This window comes from Rhodnius prolixus, unplaced genomic scaffold, assembly GCF_049639745.1.
Source record: "Rhodnius prolixus isolate KJV_2025 unplaced genomic scaffold, Rpr scaffold_8, whole genome shotgun sequence".
Classification (NCBI taxonomy): Eukaryota; Metazoa; Arthropoda; class Insecta; order Hemiptera; family Reduviidae; genus Rhodnius; species Rhodnius prolixus.
Window position 1 is genome coordinate 29,393,909 of NW_027411593.1, and position 23,448 is coordinate 29,417,356.

The 23,448-nt window shown below is 35.0% G+C and overlaps 1 protein-coding gene across 5 annotated transcripts in view; it reads right to left on the reverse strand.

Moving 5' to 3' along the window:
* The window catches only part of LOC141451120 (protein fem-1 homolog CG6966), a 357,494-nt gene that overhangs the window by 77,982 nt on the left and 256,064 nt on the right, over positions 1 to 23,448 (reverse strand). The window lies entirely within an intron of this gene.

The following is a 23,448-nucleotide window of genomic DNA, read 5'->3' on the forward strand; positions in this document are numbered from 1 at the left end:
ATTTAAATAAAATAAGCTTTTAGAAAATGTTTCTAAATGGCTGAAATTATACGAGCTGTAGTATGATTGAAATGATAGGTACTTGCTGATTTGTGTACCTTTTGTCGTTTAATCAACCCTTATACTTAACTTTTTAAACTGTAAGTTTTTGTTAAGGAGTAACCAAAAATAATGAGTAAAGACAGCACTAAATAATTTTTCGACGTCCATTTTGAAGCTCCGATACTGGAGTTCAGCTAGCAGAAAAATGAAAAATTCAATTCTATCATCTATGCTCGTTTATACCAGCGAGTATGAGTCACTAGTCGAAGCTTCGTTGTGCACGCTCACATAAGAATGTACTAGGTTATTCTATAAGCGCTGATGCATCACTGCTATCATCTCCGCTATCATCTATGCTCATAGCTCCGTTGTGAACGTACCCTTAGAAGTATAAATTACTCTTTTGTTGTCAAAAGTCCATATAGATCAGGGGTCGCCAAACTTTTTTGATCATGGAGCCCTATATATGTAATTTTTCGAAATCTCCATCGACCCCCATAAAAGCAATTAAAAATTAAAATAAAACTATCTACGAGTATTAGGTACTGTGTTTGTACATTTATTTTATGATTTTAAACATTTATTAAAGTAATTTTACATTGGGTAACAATAGTTTTATGAAAAATATCTTAATGTTGAAATTAAAAACCTAAATATTTATTAAAACTGTCCGGTAAGTAAAGGGTTGAATAAATCTGTGGCTTGGTGCAAGAAGTGCCAATGTCAGATTTTCCAAAGAGGATGTACACTCGTAATCCTTTTTGTGACATTGGCACTTCTTGCACCAAGCCACAGAAATAATAAGTAATTATAAATACGAGTAAGTAAAGTAACTACAGTATTGCTTCCTAATTAATGAGATGGGTGTGTCTGGTGTTTCTTTGCAAGGTTCGCTTATTGGGTTCGAAATTGTTTTTCCTTCGACCCCCTGGCTCAGATCGATCCCTACTTTTGTTAAATAGACCCCTGCGGGTCTATATAGACCACTTTGGCGACCACTGATTTAGATCTATTGTCTAAGAGTATTTTTGAGTTGTCGATAGCTTAGTTCTGTTCTTTCAAGTCTATTGTGGGGATTCCAAGAAAAAATGTCCAGTCTAAGTAAAGTCAATGTAAGCGGGCGACGACGATCACTTTTGGAAGAGATATTAGGCTACAGAAGACTGGAGGAAGAGTAATACGATAATGAAGTAAAGGTGATGTTTTAAGACTTCTTTTTCATGAATTCTCTATTTTTTTGAATCACTGTGGAATTTACAAACTAATTTAAGTGAATCATTGTTAACGGTATTCAGGTGAGATGGAAGGCGGGTTAAAGCGAATCTTTTTGAAAAAGTAAATACATTCCCAATTTGGAGAGAATCATACGTCCGGAAATGGTACTATCAAAGTTTTTTGTTTATTATTTATTAATTCACTTAGTTTTCCAAAATGATTCAATGATTCTAAGGACCATATCTGAAGAATATCCGCACTTTATTTGCAAAAAATTTGCCCTGGAAGGTTAAGTCAAGCGAGATTCTACGTTACCTAAATTAGACTTAAAATTTGAATAGAAATCGCTTCATTTCGTCAAATATTTCAAAATAATTCTATCTAGATAAAAAATAAAGTAAACAAAGAATAAAGTATCAAATGACATACAAATTTATGGCTATTATTTGCATTAAATATACATAGATTACTACATTATACAACGTACATTAGCATTTGCATAACTGATTTTTTTACTTTTTATTTACTTTAATACTTACTGTGGAATGTATGAGAATAAGACTACAAGAGAGGAAATATACTCCTTATAGAAACCTGTGCGCCTCCGCAATAATTTTAATATTATTTTTTAAATATTCCTAGGCTATTTTAATAAACATAAATTTGCATATGGCTATATTAACGGAGGTCTAATGTAGCCATTAGATCATACTTTAAACTGATTAAAGATGATTTAGAGTAGTAAAAATTAGAATAAATAAATAAGACCTGGTATTTATACTTTTGAAGGTCAAAAATTCTCAACGAGTGCTGCACTTTATGTAGGCGTTAAATAGGTAACACGTCTGGAATATTGAATAAAATTCAACTATAACAATGTATACATATATATACCGCATAACGAATAGGATTTACATTCAATATGCGCAGCGGATAGTTTAGGCTACCGTTAGTATTTCTCCAGCACTGTCCAAAAATAAGATGGTAAAAGAGGAACACACCTTCTCCCACTACAAGAGAACTAGCCGAATTCAGATTCAGTACCAGTGAATGGGAGAATGCAGCCGGGGGGCACGTACTACGGACGGACCCACTTCACGTACATCTTGCTAACAATTGAAGATCAAAAATTAAGCACACAAATTGGGACAACTCAACAAGAATTGGTTAACAAAAAAGAAGGAAGAAATACATTTCAACACATGAATTAGAACGCCCAATTTTTATTAGTAAATATTGGTTAATTTAACGCACCAATAAGTTGCTTATTCAGAATAATTTTGGCTAAACTAGTACGCTATCTTTGTTTTAACTAGTCATTCCCTCAGAAGTAGCAATTACGCCAAAGATCGCGCAGAGAACGAGAGTGAAAAAGACTTTATTAACAACGTGATTGATTCGAGAATGAATATGAAAATTGCGTAGATTGCAATGAGGAGGAAGATTTCAAACATATAATATCACAATGTTATGTCCACGTTATGTGGTAGAAAGGAAACGAATGTTTGACGACATATACAGGTATTTAGATGCACCATTTCGCTACGAAGACATAATATTCTCCACCAACATCTATGTGCTTAAGTCTATAGCACAGCTAGCAATGAAATATTAATGTATTTAAAAGTTATAGAATGAATGGAAGAAAATGCTTAGAGAAGGATTACGAGATTTTAATTTAGGCTAAGCTATAAGGATGGCAGAAATATAGAGTACTGATCCATCCATTAGTTGTAGTATATGTAAATAGCGGTATATAGTAGAATGATGAATGTGTGAAGCGAATGTATTTGTAGGTAAGAATGGAGAGAGAGTGATATTCTAGTGATAAGCACCTAGACGATGCTGGCTGTATGGCGGAAGCCAATGCCCCCAAAAAAATTTACAAAAATAAAAAGAATAATGGTTGAGATGCGAACTACTGTCTCGCTGAATTGGTACTGGTAATGGCTGCTATCAAGTCTACAGCAGGGGATGATGTCAAATACTATTTCTTCTTCTTTCCTCCATATTAGATTGCGTGCTTGTCTCTCATGGTCGTAACTATTTCTTACATGGTAAGAGCTGATTTAATATTACAATGACGCATCTATTCACTCGCTGTTATATACTTGTATTTATAACTTTTATTGTCATAGGGTAAAGCCCCTGATAATGCAGATTCAACTAAAACAGGTACAACAGACATCCATCCTAATCTGGCATTAGACATTTCCCAACAATGGATAAATTATGGATTTCCAAGGATATCACACTAAATCAAATCATTAGCCTTGAATTAGACAGAGCTCCTACAGACAGCCTAGTCGCTCCTAGAGTGACATTAAATGCAAGAAACATCACTCTAGATAAGATTTGGCTCCGGGATTGCATTCTCTGATTGGGCAGAACTACTTTTTGATTTCTAATCAGTTTAGATTTTTAATGATTCCTCCACAAAGCTGACTACACTCTGGTGATCGCCAACTTTTTGAAACTACCCGCGTGTTGTACTGTTGCAGAAATTTTATTGAATTTTCAGCATAAAATAAGGGTAGAAAAGTATTTTTTTTAAAAAATACTTTTAGAATCAAATTGAGCGTTTTCGTACACACAAAAAACACAGTTGAAACTTTTGTTAAAATTTTTGTTTCTCAAAAAGAAATAAAAGATAATATAATCAAAAGAATCTTCTTCTGAGTTAACCATCGCTTGGGAGCAAAGAAAAATTCAAACTATTTAAAAAACTCTGCATACCGCTAATTCCACAAAGGTAGAACGACTGTTTGAAATAACTGCCCAGCAGGAAGTCAGAATATCAAAGTAAAAAGTTTGTATTGTGCTAGAGATAGTCGTTTTGTTTAGTTACGACAAACGGCAGAAGCATTTCTGACAGCTTAGTCAGCAAAATTAAAAAGAGAAACTCTCACTTCCAAAATGTGTTCTTCCAAATTGAAATGTAAAAGAAAAAGATTTTCTATGAATAAGATGTAGTCTTTATAGGGAAAAAAACTTCGTAGGACCACTCTGAATCATTAGTGGGCGTTATTAAAATTGTCCGGTAGGACAGTTGTATAAAGGTTTGATCGTCAAAAAGTGTACGAAAAAGCTTAAGGTTGAAAAACACCCAAATTTGACAATTTTTTCCTCTTTTTCTATAAAAGATAAAATTCCCAAATTTCCTTTATAATATTGGGCAAATCCTCCTTTTTAACTGTGATTTTTGGCAACAACCCAGATCTAATAGATTTCGAGAAAACCGTTGCCAAAAATGGGAAAAAAGGCATGTTCTTCTTCTTGTTACCTTTTTTTGTAAACAACGTAGCGCCTAAACGCGTGGACAGATTTTCAAGAATGAGGTGCCATGAATTTTATGTAGATGTGCCTTTTGGGGGAGACGACGCTGCACATCGAATGGGTGAGGAGTTAGCCCCCATGTATGTAAGGCCCCTTCCAAAATTATTATTACTAATAACTCTGTAAATTAGCCCGATTTTGATAATATTTTGCAAGATGAAAGGGTTAGGGCTCCCCTACGTAACATTAAAGCGACGTTCTGCTTCTTACATCTTGTAAATGAGGTCACTAGAATAAGTGACAGAACTAGGGAGATGGAAAATCCGGGTTAGAAGGCAAATAAGTTCATTAACATTAATTAAAGTTAGGTGACCCTGAAAGTTGGGTTGAATTCTGATTCCGAAACTATTTAGCAAGAAAAGAACCTTAAAGTATATTTTTTCTTAATCAAGATTCTTTTATACAGATTTCACCTAATCCTAATCACAATTCTTCGAGATATACAAAAAGTAAAAATAAAATTAAAAAATAATTTAAATAAAATATTACAATAAAAGGATGTATTGATCCATCTCTTGAACTGAGAGTCTGAGGAATACTAAAGAGTTGGTGTCATGTTACCGCAACTGTCACGAGTGTTCTAGCCAAGGTTTAGAAGGTTTTAAGATCTCCAGATAATTACAGTGGGAATGTAAAATAAAAGTCTGGCTAGCTGAAAAGGCCAAGTGTGAACGACTTAAAAATACATTAACTGATAGAATATATTTTTGTCTGGGTTTGTTGGTTTAAAAAAATAAATAAAACTAAATGAGGAAACCTTTATTTACTAAATTCTTTCGCTTCTTTTAGAACGTCCATGAGTCATGATCAGAGTTGACGAAGTGTAAATTGGATTCCTACACTGCATTGCATGCATCCTGGCCTATCGTGTAAAATAATGCATTTTACAACTAACAAAAGGTGTTGTGTGATCGTGCTGATTTTTAATTTTAAAATTTTACCAGAGCACAAGAAAATGATTGCTACCAATTTGTGTGATGTTCTAGCGCAGATCCGAAATAAAATTTAAATAGAAATCGTATGAAGTTGAAATTTTAATTAAAAGAGGACGTCGTACTCACTATATCAATTTCGAAAAATGATATCACAATATCAACAAGGTAATATCGTGGCAAATAGCAGTACATTTCTAGGGCAAATAAAACAGCGAGTAAAATAAGAAAGAGATGTTTGCAAAAAAATAAAAAAAAAAAAGCAGCGCGACAAGCAAAAACAGGTTGGGGTCAATGTGCCGTTGTTCGATTTATGTGCGCGCAATGTAAATTAGGATTGTAAAAGTCAGCAATAAATAGCGAGGAGAAAAGACAAGATAAAAGTAATCTTTGAAGATGGTTTAAAGGAAGAAACATTACTAAAAGAATAGTATAGTTTATTATGCGTGTTCACCTTACTTTGTATTGAATACAAAAAAATTATTCAAATTACAGATCTTAAAATATGTTAATAGAAAATTTATGTTTTTTATATCTGACTGACTGAAATGAATTAGTTAATTAGTAATAATACAATTTTCACTTGAGGGGAACTTGGCTTTTCACCAGGACACCAGGTTGTGGTCCTCACCCGTTCAGGAAGAGGATATCTGACTAGATAACGTGATAACACTTCCTTCAAGAGTACAATACGAGGTGTGGCTATTAAATAACGAGAATGATGCTGCTACAGAAAAACTATGCATGCGCCAAATCCTAAACGGCCGACAGCTGTGCAGCGTAAAAGCCTTCTCTTTCGATTGCAGCGTCTCACGTGTTTGTAGAGAAATCTGTCTGACCGGAACCGTTGTTTGTGTAAGAGGTGTTAGTTTCGTTTTGCCGAAAACATGATACTACACATGTAGTAGAGCAACGAATTGTCGTGAAATTTCACATCAAAACTTGATAAAATCGCTACTGGAACTTATCTTTTATTGAAAGAAGTTTATGGCGATGAATGTTTATCACGTGCACGAGTTTTTGAGTGGTTCAAGCGTTTCCAAGATGGCCGAGAAGACGTCGGAGATGACCGCCCAAATTTTCAAATTTTGAAAATTATCGGAAAAAATTTTAACAATTTTTTATATCGTATCTGTATAAATTAAATTATAGCTGATTTTACAATAACAGACTTAGAACCGAAGAGTGCAGCGAACTTGCTCCAGATTCCCCTCACGATAACTAGAGCCGATTTTAGAGAGTGTTATCAATATTGTCAGATTATTAAAATAAATTCACTAATTTAGAAGATTGCACTTACACCAGAAGGCGTTTGAATAAGTTACTCCGCTTCTCCTACCTGAAAAATAAAAGAAAAGCAATAATATTAGCCGAAATTGAATTGAAAATTCTAGCTTGAAAAGACTTGTACTTGTAGAACAAGAACTAATTGGGACAGTGGACATGCACCAGAAAATCCTCAAAAATAAACTAGAGCCGATCTTGGAGAGACTGGTGCCAGCAAAATTATCTGCCCCAACAAGGAATGTTTATAACAAGAAAGAGATAGCAAATACTTTTTTGCAGGAAGAAAGGAATCGTCTCATTCGTTAGCTTCAACTGGATTCCTAGTTGGAAAACTGGATGTTCGAATCCAGCTGCTGGCCTCTAAGATTTCCTCTTCATATTAGATTCTTACAACTTACTGTCCGGCCACAAACAACGGAGAACACTGTCCAGAGTAGTTCATATCTTCTAATACCTCGAAATTGGCAGGAGTAACCGTGTAAAGCACGGCTGGCTGCGATAGATACATATTTTGAAATAAAAAGGTAATGCAATCGAAATCTTGACATATAAAATCCGACCATACAAGATTCAGTACAAATTTAGCAAAGGACATCTGGCCGAAAATAATCTGTAAATGAAAGACAAGATGTCAGAATGGCACCGTATTCATATTAGTAACAATTTTAAGTGGAATTATTATAAATAATTATTTAACACACAATTGACATGCACACACAAAAAAATAATAAAATTTAAGAACAAACATTTAGTATAATACGGTGTTAAAGGGAGCTTTTTGTTCTATATTTTTTTAAATATACACTCTAAGGAGGACTGGTCAGTTTAATAGAGCGAACCATTTACGTTTCTTTGTGATAGAAAAAATTAATTAAAAGCTTTTAAAGAAGTGAATTTTTTATTCTCTAAAAGATATAAAAGAATTTTTAAATAATTTTAACTTTCCTTCACCTAAAACAATATAATTTTCTTAGACAGTTTATACGAGGGTGAAAAATTCTCGGCCTGGAAAAACTGTACTTAATAATTCTTTTCTTTCTCCTTTTAGTTCAATGCGTTTTCTTTGCCATGGTTCCTCCACGGAATTGTGTAGTATTCGCCAGTTATTGTTTTACTTTTACAAGGTAACAATAAAAGGATCTTTTGTGCATTTAAAAAAAAAACATTATAAGTTAGTAAAAATGTGTGAAATGAAGCTCACATACTTATTTATGAACCTTAGTCTAAAGGAAGTCCTGCAAATATTTCTCTAAAACAGTTCCTCTCATTATTTAAAACAAATATTTTTAACGATATTAGTGTGATGTTTATTACACACGGATCTAAAATTAAACTGTTATCAAATAATACGAGGGTCGTTTGAAAAGTCCGTGCAAAGTCAGAGAGATAGCACTACTGGCGCGTATCGAGGTTATGTTTAGTTAGTAGCATCTCTTGGAAGAACACACACCAAGTTTCAGCCAGATCGGTCTATTTCTTTGTGTTTGGCATTCGTTTGAATCGAGGAAGTCGAGTGATTTTCAAAAAATGGACGAAAAAGAATTTCGTGTGTTGATTAAACACTACTTTATGAAAGGCAAAACGCCTCAGGAGACTAAAGAGAAGCTTGATAAACATTATGGTGACTCTGCACCTTCGATTAGAACAGTTTATAAGTGGTTTCAAAATTTTCGGAGTGGCCATATGGGCACAAGTGGACGCTGAACGTTCTGGACGCCCTGTTGAGGTTACTACTCCAGAAATCATTGATAAAATCCATGATATGGTGATGGATGACAGAAGAGTGAAGGTGCGTGAGATTGCTAGTGCTGTGGGCATCTCGAATGAACGGGTACATAATATTTTGCATCAACATTTGGACATGACAAAGCTATCCGCAAGATGGGTGCCGCGATTGCTCACGCTTGACCAAAAACGAAATCGTGTGAAGGGTTACAAGGACGGTTTGCAGCTGTTCCAGAAGAATCCGCAGGACTTTAAGCGTCGTTTCGTCAATGTGGATGAAACATGGATACATCACTACACTCCTGAGACCAAAGAACAATCTAAACAATGGGTTACCAAGGGGGAATCTGCGCCAAAAAAGGCGAAGACCGTTCCTTCGGCCGGAAAGATTATGGCGACTGTCTTTTGGGATTCGCAAGGAATAATCCTCATCGACTATCTGGAAAAGGGTAAAACTATTGCAGGTGCATATTATTCATCGTTATTGGACCGTTTGAAAACCGAGCTGCAAGAAAAACGCCCACGATTGGCCCACAAAAAAGTCCTTTTCCATCACGACAACGCACCAGCTCACACCTCAGCAGTTGTGGTCGCAAAATTAATGGAAATAGGGTTCCAACTCGTTTCATATCCCCCCTATTCTCCAGACTTGGCTCCCTCGGACTACTATTTCTTCCTCAATATGAAGAAATGGCTGGCGGGAAAAAGATTTTATTCAAACGAGGAGGTGATTGCAGAAACGAATGGCTATTTTTCAGACTTGGACAAATCCTATTATTCGGAAGGGATCAACAAACTAGAGCAGCGTTGGACGTATAAGCCTAAAAGGAGACTATGTTGAAAAATAAAAAAGGTTTACCCCAAAAAATTAAGTAGTTTTTATTTTCGCACGGAATTTTCAAACGACCCTCGTATGTTTTAAAATATCAAAAATTATGTTAAAAACGAATTGATTGAAAAGAAAAAAACCAACTACTTGAAGGTTCTAAGTTATGAAAGAAAAATAGAAATAGGTAATAGAAATGGACAGATAAGGGTTGAATCCTATCAGGTATGAATAAATATTGAAAGATAACATGAATGAGTTGCGACATTCTCGGTGGCATGCAGAAGTGGAATATCATTTCCAATAAAGTTAGTACTAGTAACTTGTGACTATAATCCAACCAGTCTGCTGAGAGACTGATTGTTAGCCCGTCTCCTGTCTCTCTAATAGCCATTAAACTGATGAAATCTTACTTGAATCCAACAATCAGAATAATTTACCATGGCTAAACGTTGATGACTTGATTGAAAACAATTGTGCACTAGTGATTTCCAAATTAGGTCGCAGTAGTTAGAATTAGATTGGATTATCCTTTAGTGAGTTACTACCCCAAGGACACGTGGTATTTCTCAAGAATAACCGGTGTATCTGGGGTCCACACTAGCTTGAAATGTCACCACTTTACTGAAATCGTGATCTTAAACTCGTAACTTTTAAAGGTTTTTAGTTCTAATACATTACCTGTAGTTACAATGTACGGATAAATTCTACCAGATGACTGGTTAGATTGGAGTTCGTAGTCGAAATGTATTAAAACATCAACTACTTTATCGCTAAGTTAAAGTTAGATCTCCAGGTGGATTAAATAAAAATATAGAGTTTAATCTGTTTACGATCTCTTTTTATATTTTTAAGATATTTTGTACCATCCTCTTTTTGGACTTACGGATTAGAGCTGTGGCGTTCAGCAAAACCTACAAACATTGCAGACAGATCTTCCAATCAAAATTACTCAGACAGATAGATGAGCCGTATACTGCATAAATCGATTAATTCTACTTTTTGAAATATCTTTTTAAGTGTCCAAGTTCAATAGCTTTTTATATTTAGTATAATAAATTTCCCGAATAATAAAGATTAACACCATTAAATGGTCAAATTTTTTTTGGTCATTAAATAATAAATTATATATTTCAAAAGCCATTTTGATTAACTCCAGTGCTGTAATGTAAATCGTTGCAACTATTTAACTCAAATTCAGTAGCAGGCGCTAAATGATAACGGCGTAAATTTATTTGAATTTAGGTATTATAAAAAAACAATGTAATTAGGATTTGGCGCATGCATAGTTCTTCTGTAGCAGCATCATTCTCGTTATTTAATATCCACACCTTGTATAACAAGTAAATATGATGATACTCGTAAATGAAGGGTGAAGAGAAGGAGGAAAGAAACTATCCAGCGGTAATACTCTCTTCAGGAATATCGATGATGAAGATAAGTGATCCCAAAGGAAGTCCTGAAACCTGTTGAAGATTTGATTAACAAATATACTTGTGGATAGGAAGTTACATAGTTAAGATCAAATATCCTGGGAAGGAATTAGCTTTGAAGTTGGCTGTATGGTGAAAAGCCAATGCCGGGGAAAAAAAGAGGCAAATATTTTCTTGGGTACATTGCATTAGTCTCTAAACACAGAACTTTTTTATCATCTTATCTAAAAAATGGATGATAGTGAAAAAGTCTAAGGTGGTAAGTTGTTTCTTGGTGGAAATAGTTTGTCTAAGACAATTTAGAAATGGCGATCACTCGGGCAAGAATTCTTGAACGGCCACCTAAATTTCTAACTTTATACTTTGTTTTTCTTGGCAATATTCTGGTCCATTCAATAAAATTTTGTAGGCAAATTCCTTTTTCTTTTCTTTTTATACCGACCTTTCGGCCAATTTATTGCCATCGTCAGGGGTAATATAAATTTGTAGAGTTATATGTTCAACTACATCATCATAATTGTTCATCTAACTCCGCTTATGTATAATTAATTTCTATTAATTGAATCTCATGTATCAAATTAGCATTGGGAATAAATATAAATAAAGATTAATACATAAACTTGAGAATATAATATTTTATGACACATAAAGCCATTTGTATATAAAATTTATACGCCTATAAAGTCAGGATTTGCCTCAAACTTTTCATACGCCTACATTATATACGAAGTTGTTTGCTTTCAAGAAGTCTAAGATTCGCTACAAAAACAAAGGTCAATAAACTCCCCTTGGTAAAGAAATTTATTATTTAAAAAAATAAATTCGTTTTATATAAACTATTGTAAACTGTCTGCTTTGGTTTAAAACCTTAAAAGCATTTTAAGAATATTAAATTCTACAAAATAATGGATAGAATTCTACTAGGAAATAATGCATACTTGAAATGGGTACCAGTACTCTTATATGCAGCTCCTGTGTGGACCAATACTTGTTGCACCAACTACGGGAAGTTACAAAGAGTCCAAAACAAATGCTTAAGGCTAGTTGGGTCATATCCCCGATGGACACCCATGGACTACATACGATGTACATGTAGCACATGATGTTCCCAGCGTGTCTACACATTTATCTATAGCGCTACAGAAAAATTTGTAACTTTCTGTATACATAGTCCGTACCTGTATGTTAGAAGTATTGTAAACTATAACTTAAGTTATCTTAGATATAAAAAATACAAACACAAAAGGCTAAAGCATATCTTGCTTTAATTCACTGAATGTAGTAAGGTTTTTTTGCCTTAGTATGTAAGTTTGGCAGATTTACCAATGTAAATATTAAAGTTATGGAGAGTATACAGGGTGAACCATTAAGTATTGTCCATAGGCCTACCGTGTGTAGTACATCTAAAGTGGAGTTCAATGACGTATAGGCCAACTTAATATTTTCCACTGTTCTTGAGTGACGTCACTTTAATTTTTTTTTTAAATCATTACTTTTTTCCAGTAAAAATGTTATTACTCAGAAAGTTTTAGTCCGAATTCGATCCTGATGACACGGTTTAGAAAGACAGATAAATTTTCTAAAAATTGATACCATTTCGAAGCATCAATTTTTAAAGTAGATAGTCTTAAAATAAGGAAGTCAATGGTTACAAATTGTACTTCAAACATTTACTTCTGATCTCACTGAAATATTTGAGAAAATGTTAGGAAATATTTTTAAAAAGTACTTGAAACTGTCTCTCTAACCGTGTCATCAGGATCGACTTCGGACTAAAACTTTCTGAGTAAGAACATTTTTATTGCAAAAAAGTAATGGTTTTAGAAAAAAAAAAATTAAAGTGACCATCACTCAAGAACAGTGGAAAATATGAAGTTGGCCAATACGTCATTGAACTCCACTTTAGATGTACTACACAGTAGGCCTATGGACATTACTTACTAGTTCACCCTGTATAGACAGCAGTGGAGTGGCAAGACATTTTGTTGCCCAAGGAACCTAGTAATGTTAACTCGTAAGGGGTTAGCCACTATTTTTTTCGTCCCACTTCTAAAATAAGATTTCTTTCATTTGCATTGTAACATTTTCTGGCAATCTTAAGAGGAATCGCTTAAGCTTCAAATTTAATATCTAGTAATAAGTTCGAAGATTGGACCTGAAGCTTTCAGACAAATATCAGCCAGCAGGAAAAGCATCTTTACAGCATATATTTTGTAGTTTAAAGTGTCGTCACTCAAGAACAGTGGAAAATATGAAGTTGGCCAATACGTCATTGAACTCCACTTTAGATGTACTACACACAGTAGGCCTATGGACAATACTTACTGCTTCACCCTGTACAGGCACTGCAGCCTGTAACCTCCTTTGTGTAATTTGTATTTGTATTCTATTTTAAACTGTAAATAAACTTTTTCAATTTTAAATTTGAAATGGGTGAAAATTAATATTACCGCCAAAACAAAATAGGAACAATCTTTTTTAGAAGATCAACCAAATGTTTTGTGTCTGTGAAATGGACAGCAATAATGCCACTTTACAGTCAATAGGGCACCACAGGAAAATCCTGCTGGTTTTCCATAACCTAATAATCTGGCAAGAATTCTCACTTACCAATCTATCCCTATCCCTCCGCAGGGCAGCGGCCAAACGATATATATTTAAATAAATTATCTAAATATTAAATATAATTTCGTAAATTTGGAATTTCAATTTAATTAATTCCTATTAAAATTTCATAGTTAGTAAGGCCGTACTTTTCACTAAAATCGCACTGTAGAAAGCTTTTAAAGAAAATCGTGGGCTGTTTTTGAGAAAATTCAGAAAACAAAATTGAAAAATCCAAAAGCTCAGGAATCGTAGAAATTACAGAGTAATTCCAAAACGTCTAGCAGTATGTTGCTCGGAACAGTGAATTACAAATGTCGAGGTAGAAAACTTTATTTTTTTTTGTAATTAGCGAAGAATTTCTTAAGTAATTAACTGTTAAATTGGAGATTAAAGAACATCTAAAACTAATAAAAAAAATTTGAAATATTGAATGTACTCTGTGCTCTAATTAAAGATCTTTTACGGAACAATTATGAAAGTAATGCAAATAATCAATAATAAACACAGATAGGTGATAGAAGTGTCCTAATAAAAAACTGACACACGTGTTTGTAGTTTGTATAACAAATTTTTTAATAAATAAATAATTAATAAATAACAAGATAACAAGATAAAACGCCAAGAACATACGGTCCATAATCTAAAAAAATTAATTGAATCAATACGATATTACATGGAGTATTTCAAAATATGTATTTCATTCAGTGCAACACTATACTTTATGCTTTACAAGAAATACATATTAATAATTAAAAAGAAACTATACATTTGTAATTAGTGTGTTACAAGTGCTGGTAACGTGATATTTCTTAAGGACGAATCAAATCTACATAATGGCCGGTAACATTAAAGTAGAAACTGCTAATAATTCTGAACTAGCTCTAATAAACAATTTTTACTAATTGGTACAAGATGAATATTAATTTCACATGGGGAGAAAAAGTAACCATGTATTTCTTTTTTAATTTAGTTTCACCTTGAATCTGCTTTGAATTGAATATGTAAGAATTCCAGCATTATTTTAGGCTTGTAAATTGAACATTTGTTTTGGCACTTTTATACACTTATATTTAGAAATTAAATGTGGGTAAGCTTTACGCCTAATGATACATATTCCAAATTGAATTCCAAGTTCTCCATAGATCTTGATACAGACATGGCTTCAGTGTTCTTGAGGCTGTAAGCTTGCCAAGATGGTGATGAGATATACGAGGTCTGTAAATTAAGTAATGAGACTGATTTTTTTTAAATTTTATTATTCAAAAAGAATTACAATTCTATATTGTCACCTTCAAAATAACTTCCTTCTGAAGCCACACAGCGCTGGAGACGTTTCTTCCACTCCTCATAGCAGTGCTCGAACTCCGATACTGGAATAGCCTTCAGCTGGTCGGTTACTGGCCAAAAACTCGTTTATTGAAATTGCTGTGTGACAAGGAGTATTATCGTGATGCGACACCCACTTGTTCTTGATGTTTGGTCTCACACGAATAACCCTTTTTCAAAGTTTTTCAGGAACCTCTCGGGTAAAAGTGTTGATTGACCGTTTGACCTTGAGGTAGAAACTCTTTGTGGACGATTCCGTGGATATCGAAAAAACAAATCAGCATGCATTTGATCTTCGACTTCGCTATCCTTGCAGTTCCAGTTTTTGGCCAGTAAAAACATTCCTGTGGCTCCTCAGCCTCCTAATTCGCCTGACTTGAGTCCTTGTGACTTTTTTCTCTTCCCGAAGTTGAAAAATCACCTCAAGGGAACTCATTTTGGGACAGTCGAAAACATTCAAACGGCTGTAACCGAACCAGCTGAAGGCTATTCCAGTATCGGAGTTCAAGCACTGCTATGAGGAGTGGAAGAAACTTCTCCAGCGCTGTGTGGTTTCAGAAGGAAGTTATTTTGAAGGTGACAATACAGAATTGTAATTCTTTTTGAATAAAAAAATCAGTCTCATTACTTAATTTACAGACCTCGTAGGTGGCAGTGTTTGAAAGGTGAAGGAAGAAGTGGTCTGGTAGTTTTTTTTGGTCATGTGAGTGTGAATGGCCTTGAATGTACAGTTTTCTGGGTATTTATGTGTTCATAGTAAACCATGAGGGCGTCCATTGCTATTCATAGTATTTCAGTCTTTTCGTCAGTGAGTGTGTCTAAAAGGAAGTTTACAGAAGATCGTACGAGCCATTGAGGAGGAAATAGTTTATGAATGGGTTTGTTTGGTTATAATGAACTAGAATTCACCCAGTGGGTTCTCTAAATACAAATAGCTGTACACATCAACTATCTGTGCAAATCTTAGGATTTTTTTTCTATATTTGAAGAATATCGTCAGCCGGATTTCCTCTTTATTGGACATATTTTCCAAATTTTACTTTGAATTGTGCTGATTTTCGAATTCCCTAAGGAAAATCGATCGCGAATGCTTAATGCTCTCAGGTGAATGTAATATTATGAATAAAAGAGAAACGAATAAAGAAAATGTACATGGAAATTTAAGATATGCGATACAAATGATATTTGAAAATATCACTGAATATTCATAAAACAAAAATAATTGCAAAAAAAATCAGTAAAACATGGCTTCACATTGAGAAGAATTCACAAACATTGTTTACTTTCTTTACGGTAGTTCCAAATTTACATTTGATAGCTCTTCAGTTTTATTTTTCATCTGTACCAAAAAATGCTGTAAGGTAGCAAAATTTTTCTCTGTAATTTCATTTCCAATTTTGTTTATATTTCTTGCCAATTATTTCTCCTACAGTGAGCATTTCAATTTTACGCTTGATGATTTTATAACATCTACTAATGAAACTTATTTAGGTTGCTGGAAAGTGAAAGGTAGAAGGGTAGCTTATTAAATAAATCAGAAAACTATTTTAAACTAACTGATTCAAGATATTTTTTTTTTTTTTTTCACGCTAACGAATTTTTGCAGAAATATCTTCAGACCTAATTATTTAGATGCCGAAATTTACAGCATACATATGAATGAATCGAAAAGTGAGGTGAAGCTATATCCATTACGACCTAAACTATCTATGTTGGCTTTAGTTGGTATCGTAGTTTTATGCAGATAAGATTTCTGAAGTTTTTATAAATGTTCAAGCAGTTTATGAATGGGTTTGTTTGGTTATAATGAACTAGAATTCACCCAGTGGGTTCTTTAAACCCAAATAGTTGCACACATCAACTACTAGTGCAAATCCAAAGAACTTGTTTGGGATGACAGTGTTACTATTGTTCGAACTGTTACTCAAGAATATAGTAAAAGTAAAGTAAATAATCGTCTATTTTTTCAGGCGGGGCTTAACGTCCAACTACCAATTAGGTGTCTCAGACGGAGGCGACTAGCAAACATACTTGACTGTAAATTTCTTTTATTAACCATTAAAATAAAATCCAAGGCCTAAGACCGGGAATCGAACCCAGTACCACAATATTATATTAGCTTTGCAGATCTCGCCTCTAACCGCTCGGCTACCGTGGCGCCTCCCAAGGATATATTCAGGTGCGCCAAGACCCCCTGAAGTAAGGTTAAGTTCCTGAACTTAGTAAGGCAAGTAATCAGTGGATGATACTATACATTAGAAGCAAGACCGTTTTAAGATGCTAAATTTATGTGATAATTAAGACTTGAAAGTTCATTAAATTTCTTAACTTCTCAATCTTTTACGTGTTTTTAGATCTTCAAACTTAAATAACACCACAAACATTAATGTGCAAGGCTTGGAGTAAACCACTTTGCAGAGTATTTCTTTGGTTTCAACTAACACATTTTATTTAACCACGTGGTAAAGGAAACCATTGCTACCTTTAAACTTATTTTGTACGCGCTTTCGTTTCGACTAAAGTATTAGCTCATCTTCAGGGCTGTGAAACATAATTGAGGGAAAAGATTGCATTTGAGTTAAACATAATTCTTTACCAGAGAGCCATATTATTTTTAGGCAATAAGTCATTATTGTAAACAATTGCCATACTATTCTTATAATCGCTTTTTTACTTAGTAACTGAGATATCGAGTGTTCTTTAAAAACATAAAAAACACTAGCAATGTTGACTAACATTATAAATAATCCTCTCCTGAAAAAAACCCTCAAAATGTGACTTACGATATGATGGCTACTCAGGTAATGAAATTAAAATGATATACATTATATGTATTTACTAATTTTTCATCTTATATTGATTAATTAAAAATCTCGTAGGGTACATGTTTATATTTTGCCTTTTTAACACTTTTTTTTACAATTTAGCAGCTACCTGGTATAATACAAGTGGGTGTTGACCTCAAAAGTTAACTTTTTGGATATTAAAAGTTATATTCTTCAACTACATAGTTAACATTCACAACTAAAAGAACAACCAACAGTTAACCGTTGGAGATAACATGCACAGTTACCAGTTATCTAAAAAATAAAAATTGCTAAATCATGTGTTCATAATTATAAATGATATTTTTTTATTTTTTCACTTTATTTGTTACATTTACACCTGCAACAAATGTTGCATCCAGTAAATTTGATGAAACTGGTTAAATTTTCACATGAAAGACATGTAAGAGTCACCACCCATTGATGGAACTCTTTCTCAGTGGTTGCACTCACAACAGTTGGTCCCTAGGCCACCTGCGCTCCAAGCGACGAGGAGGATTGTCTGGAAGGTGAGGAGAGGAGAGTTGTTGTACAAGAGGATTAGGATGGAGAGCTAGGAGGCTGTGAAAGTTGCGGTAGCGAGACTTTATTAGATTAGAGACAAAAGGGATGTGAAGGTCAGTGTGAATGGTAAGGTTAGAATTGTAGTATGGAATATTCAAGATTTTAGACTGTAGTGTCTGCAGGCGTTTGGAGTAAGAGGATTTGGTTGAGCCCCACACTTCTGTTCCGTTTGTCCATATGGGTCTTAACAGTGTCTTGTAAATTGGAAGTTTGTGATTGAAATCAAGTTTGGATTTGCGGTCAAGTAGTCTAGTAAGTCGCTTGAAGCGCCTGTTCACGTCTTGTCGTTTCAGTCGAGTATGTGGGTTCCAGGTTAGTCTCTTGTCAATGTACAGTCCTAAGTATCGTACTACGTCAGCTTGAGGAATCGTTACGCCGTTCAGTTGAACTGGTGGACTCGCAGATTTTTCGTAAAGTAAACGTGATGTCAGTACTTTTGTTCATTAATTTTTATTTTCCATTTTCGGAACCAGGTTTCGAGAAGCTTTAAGTGAGTTTGAATATTCTGACTGGCTTGGACCGGATCGGAGTGGGATGAAAGTATAGCAGTATCATCAGCGAATGTTGAAACTATTGTATTTTGGGAAAGAGGTAAGTCAGCAGTGTATATTAGAACAAGGAAAGGGCCAAAAATGCTTCCTTGAAGGACTCAGGCTTTTATGGGATATGATAATAAACCCAAAATGTAATCTAATCTGTCAAATATGTTTCACAGCCCTGAGGATGAGCTAGTACCCAAAGTCGACTTGGACAAAATAAAATAAATAAAGACGGTTAATTGGCAACAATTGGGAGAGCCGTTAATGATGTATTAGGCATAGTAATTTAAATAGTGTAGTCTAAATTGAAATAATTATAGATCAAACTAGTTGTGGGCTTTAGCAATTTCCTGAAGGTAATTAATCGGAAGAAATGTGAGTTAACAAGGGCGGCAAGATGGTTGGAGAAGACCATGTAGACATCAGACAGTCTCGTAATAAGAGAAATGTGCCGTTAGACAGCAACGCTAACTTGATATATAAAATTGAACAGTGTTTGTTACACTTTATGACAGATGTTAGTGCTTGTATTGCTCACTCGCTACATACTTCCGTTTCATTTAATAATACGAAGTATTTGATGTCAGACTGCTCTTCGTACTGAGAGGTCAGTTTCTTTTTTTTTACTTTTTTGGTTTTATCTTTCATCTTCCTTCACTTTAGTTAATTGAAAGACCAACAGCGCGCTCCAAAACGATAAGGCATCTAACCGAAAAGTTTTTAAGACACTTCTGTGAAAAGATGGATGTAGAATGTGATGGTGAAGAATCAAGAATAATTAGAAATGTTTAGAGGTAGATTAACAGTTTGGTGCAGAGATTTAGGCTTCATTTTTGTTTTTCCGTCTTGCACAACACTTAGCAATGCATCTATGAATCCTGCTGCAAAGTTAGCAGCGGTTATGGATACAATACATCACTCTATTTAGGTTACTCAGCATTCTGGTGCCAACCACAATTTGTATTTGTGCTTTTCTTCCTGTTTCTCCTCCTAATTTTTGGGGAAACCACGTTGCTTTCAGCTTTGACATTCTCTTGAGAATCCAACAAGCACTGATAGATTATCTGCTGTAATCTCATATAACAGTTAATACGAAGTGTGGCTATTAAATAACGAGACTGTTGCTGTAAAACATTTTATTTTAAATTTATACATATTTAGTTATTATCACCTTCAATATACACCCCTCCCCTATCCCTACAACGCTCCATGCGAATTTACCATTGTTCGAAACAGTGCTGGAAGTCTTTTTCTGTCAGCTCCTGCATGACGCGTGCCGCTCTTTCTTTCACAGCTACAACGGACTGAAATAGTGCTTCTTTTAATGCAGATTTGACTTTGGGGAAAAGATAAAAGCCAGATGGGGCCAGGTCAGGCGAATGGCCTAAAACTGGGATGTTGTACTAGGCTAGACAATGCAGTATGAGCCGGCGCGTTGTCTTGATAGAGAACCCATGACTTGCTCTTCCACAAATCGGGTCGTTTTTTCCTTACTCTTTCACGGAGTTGAGCAAGCACTTCACGGTAGTAATGTTGATTAATTATAATCGATATTTTCATCCGTTTTGGACGTGGAAGGGCGACCCGGGCGGTCATCATCTCCGACGTCTTCTCGGCCATCTTGGAAACGCTTGGACCACTCAAAAACTCGCTCACGTAATTAACATACATCGCCATAAACTTCTTTTAACAATAGATAAGTTTCAGTAGCGGTTTTATCAAGTTTTGATGTGAAATTTCACGACAATTCGTTGCTCTACTACATGTGTAGTATCATGTTTTCGGCAAATCGAAACTAACACCTCTTAAACAAACGACGGTTCCGGTCAGACAGATTTCTCTACAAACACGTGAGACGCTACAATCGAAAGAGAAGGCTTTACGCTGCAGTGCTGTCGGTCGTTAAGAAGATAGCAGCATCAGTCTCGTTATTTAATAGCCACACCTCGTATCTATGAAAAAAAAACAATCATAGACATCAGAGATTTACTATGGACAATAGAAAGTTTCATTATAAACGAGAAAAAAGAAATAGGAGAAGAATAAAGGGTAAAAGGAAAGAACAAAAGCTGCTGGAGGTTAAAACGGTGGTAGACAGTTGATGTCAACTATTCGCAGTGAAAAGCTATGAACAATGACATATACTGCTGGCAGACATTATGGTATGAGGGAAGGTAGAAAACCGACAAACAATGGATCCCCAATCAACGGGATGTCGAGGATTAGTATCTCTCTCTTGGCGAACCACAACTCTCAGAAAAAAATAAATTCTATCAATAGAATCGTTTGGGACAACCTAATTCAGTCATTCTATTTTATATTTGTAATGAACTCTCTACACAAAAGGCCAAGATACGAGGGTCGTTTGAAAAGTCCGTGCAAAGAAAGGCAAAATGCCTCAGGAGACTAAAGAGAAGCTTGATAAACATTATGGTGACTCGGCACCTTCGATTAGAACAGTTTATAAGCGGTTTCAAAATTTTCGGAGTGGCCATATGGGCACAAGTGAGGCAGAACGTTCTGGACGCCCTGTTGAGGTTACTACTCCAGAAATCATTGATAAAATCCATGATATGGTGATGGATGACAGAAGAGTGAAAGTGCGTGAGATTGCTAGTGCTGTGGGCATCTCGAATGAACGGGTACATAATATTTTGCATCAACATTTTGACATGACAAAGCTATCCGCAAGATGGGTGCCGCGATTGCTCACGCTTGACCAAAAACGAAATCGTGTAAAGTGTTGCAAGGACGGTTTGCAGCTGTTCCAGAAGAATCCGCTGGACTTTAAGCGTCGTTTCGTCACTGTGGATGAAACATGGATAAATCCCTACACTCCTGAGACCAAAGAACAATCTAAACAATGGGTTACCAAGGGGGAATCTGCGCCAAAAAAGGCGAAGACCGTTCCTTCGGCCGGAAAGATTATGGCGACTGTCTTTTGGGATTCGCAAGGAATAATCCTCATCGATTATCTGGAAAACGGTAAAACTATTACAGGTGCATATTATTCATCGTTATTGGACCGTTTGAAAACCGAGCTGCTAGAAAAACGCCCACGATTGGCCCACAAAAAAGTCCTTTTCCATCACGACAACGCACCAGCTCACACCTCAGCTGTTGTGGTCGCAAAATTAATGGAAATAGGGTTCCAACTCGTTTCATATCCCCCCTATTCTCCAGACTTGGCTCCCTCGGACTACTATTTGTTCCCCAATATGAAGAAATGGCTGGCGGGAAAAAGATTTTATTCAAACGAGGAGGTGATTGCAGAAACGAATGGCTATTTTTCAGACTTGGACAAATCCTATTATTCGGAAGGGATCAACAAACTAGAGCATCGTTGGACGAAGTGTATAAGCCTAAAAGGAGACTATGTTGAAAAATAAAAAAGGTTTACCCCAAAAAATTAAGTAGTTTTTATTTTTGCACGGACTTTTCAAACGACCCTCGTATAAGCTAACACAATGTGTGAGCAAAATTACAAAAGCAATAAACTGTAAACAAATTTTTGAATAAAACGCTAAATTTTAACGTTCTTTAAATTTGTAATTTTAATAGATATTAAATTCCTAACGGTCTTGGTAAATATAATTAGGCCAATCATTACACATTTTGCATGAAAATCGTTGCAACCTTCTTTGATACAGATTTCCATAGGTTATTACAGGGTTCCACTCCATTTCCAAAGCACCGATTTAAATTAGCGCATTCTGTGATTTTATTTATTTATTTATTTTTAAAATTAGACCGTTTCTATTCACACACAAGATCAATTTGTAAAAACCACAGCCTCAGGGGACTTCATGACGGATATTTACGAAAATTTCGAACTCAAAATCGAAAATATCCCCTTAATTTCTCCTATAATTTTCAAAAGAAAGTAAAAAAATCGAATTTGTGTTGGAATCGTTAAGAATTTAATTTTTTTTATTTATTTTAAGAAATCGTATAAAAAGAAAGATAAAAAAATTGCAAATACAACGGTAGGAATTAGAATTATATAAGAGCTGCTTCAGGCCCAAAAAAACCACTAGATGTTATACTCCATTACAAAATATATCGTAGCAAATAGCATTAAGTCCACTTAAGTAGATGGCTTAGAGAGAACAATTGAAGAAGCAGGATCTGAGGCTATCAAGTACGTCCCTGTGCTCCGCAGGAGTGGATGAAAGTGGTACAAGTGGTTGCAGACATTTCTGAATAGAAGAAGACCCATGATACATTTAAAAAATCGGGGCAGGTTTTTTTCCCAATTAAGTATATTGCTGGTTGAAGGCACAGAAACCAAAAGTAGAGTTTTTAATTAAATAATTCAATATTTTATAGCCCTTAAAAAAACACACACAATTTTTTTTTTTTTTATATATATCTTTTATTTGAAATTTACACCTGCACTCGTGCAGTACAATAAGTAAATATGCTGTGCGTACAATAAAAATGGCGTGGCAATCATGAATGATGATCATCCAGTGATGACCATCATTAGTCTACCAGTTGGTCACGGGGCCAACGGCGCCTCAGCCGTCTTCGGGGGTTGGAGGGAAGTGTGGTTGAGAATAGGTTTGCAGCTAAAGGATTAGGGTGAAATGATAGTTTTTGGTGGAATGTGTTGTAGCGGGTTTTGGCAAGTTCTGGTATAAATGGAATGTTGAGGTCTGTGTGCATGGAGTGGTTACTGACATAAAAGGGAGCGTTTACAATGCGGCGGAGTATTTTAGATTGGAGTGTTTGTAATCTGTTGATGTTAGATCGTTTAGCTGTCCCGTAAAGTTCAAGTCCGTAAGTCCA